The sequence below is a fragment of the Rhinopithecus bieti genome, unplaced genomic scaffold (genome assembly GCF_001698545.2).
Source record: "Rhinopithecus bieti isolate Rb0 unplaced genomic scaffold, ASM169854v2 scaffold_41736, whole genome shotgun sequence".
In the NCBI taxonomy this organism is placed as follows: domain Eukaryota; kingdom Metazoa; phylum Chordata; class Mammalia; order Primates; family Cercopithecidae; genus Rhinopithecus; species Rhinopithecus bieti.
Genome location: NW_016816876.1, coordinates 65278 through 67168, shown reverse-complemented (window position 1 = coordinate 67168; position 1891 = coordinate 65278).

The window sequence follows — 1891 nt, the reverse complement described above, 5'->3', positions numbered from 1 at the left end:
TTTTTTTTTTTTTTTTTTTTTTTTTTTTTTTTTTTTAGCATTGCTACCAGCATAGTATGAGGTTTCCATCGCTCCACATCCTCACAAATACTTATTATCTGACTTTTTGGTTCTAGCCACCCTGGTGGGCATGTCAATAGTGTCCTTGTATAAGAAAAGGGAATCATAGGGTCACGAGATACATTCTTTTATCAGGTTTTTTTAGTCTCCTCCAATGTGGAACAATGTCTCCATCTTCACTTAACTTTCATGATCTTGATGTTTTGGGAGAGCACAGACCAGTTCTTTGGAAGAATGTCCTTCAATTTGGTTTTATCTGATGTCTCCTCATGATTAGATTTGAATTCTGCATTTTTGGCAGGAATTCCACAGAAGTGACGCTGTGTTCTCAGCGTCATCAGGAGGCAGGAGGGTTCAGTTAGTCTCGAAATTGTTAGCATTGATCTTTTGGTTAAAGTGGTCTTCCAGTTTTCACCAGTATAAATTTACTATTTTTCCCTTTGTAATTCTTTTTTTTTTTGAGACAGGGTCTTGCCCTATCACCCAAGCTGGAGGGCATTGATACAATCATAGCTCACTGCATCTTCGAACTCCTGGGCTCATGTAATCTTCAAGGACTACAGGTGTGAGTCACCATGTCCGGCTAATTTTTAAATTTTTTGTGGAAACAGTCTCGCTATGTTGGCCAGGCTGGTCTTGGATTCCTGGACTTAAGCAATCCTCCTGCATTGGCCTCCCAAAGTGCTGGGATTACAGGCATGATCCCATTCTGTAATTAATAAGTAGCTTGTCGGGAGATACTTTGAGACTGTAACTCTGCAATTTGTTTTAAATCAAACTTTTACTCACTAGATTGATTGTTAGGGTCACACTAGATCTCAAAGAAAAATTATGAGAGCTCAAGGTCAAGAAAGGAAGCGGGGGGGTTCCAGGTTGTTCGCCTGACCTGGGCAAATCCATTGGTGGTTCTTGCCTGAAGCAGTAACTACTCTGATAGTGGCCAAATAATGATTTTTCTTTTACACATATATCTGGGATTTTACTGTGAGGAAAAGCTTTATCTCTCTCTCTCTCTCTCTCTGGGACTCGTAAGATTCTGATTTTATTTTATTGATTGATTGATTGATTGATTGATTGAAACGGAGTCTCATTCTGTCACCTAGGCTGGAGCACAGTGGTGCAATCTCTGCTCACTGCAACCTCCCCCTCCTGGGTTCAATGGATTCTCCTGCCTGAGCCTCCCGAGTAGCTGGGATTATAGACACCCACCATCACACCTGGCTAATTTTTGTATTTTTAGTAGAGATGGGTTTCACCATGTTGGCCAGGCTGGTCTTGAACTCCTGACCTGAGGTGATCTGCCCGCCTCAGCCTCCCAAAGTGCTGGGATTACAGGCATGAGCCACTGTGCCCGGCCAGATTCTTATTTTGTTGATTGACTGATTGATTGTTAGGGTCTCACTGTGTTGCCCAGGCTGGAGGGCAGTGGCTCAATCATAACTCACTGCAGCCTACAACTCCTGGGCTCAAGTGATCCTCCTTCCTCAGCTTCCTGAGTAGCTGGGACTTTTAAAAATTCTTTTCTGGCTGGGCGCGGTGGCTCATGCCTGTAATCCCAGCACTTTGGGAGGCTGAGGAGGGTGGACCACCTGAGGTCAGGAGTTTGAGACTAGCCTGGCCAACATGGTGAAACCCCATCTCTACTAAAAATACAAAAAAATTAGCCAAGTGTGGTGGTGGGTGCCTTGTAATCCCAGCTACTCAGGAGGCTGAGGTAAAAGAATTGCTTGAATCCAGGAGGCAAGATTGCAGTGAGCTGAGATCACCACTGCATTCCAGCCTGGGCGACAGAGCAAGACTCAATCTCAAAAAAAAAAAATTCTTTTCTAGA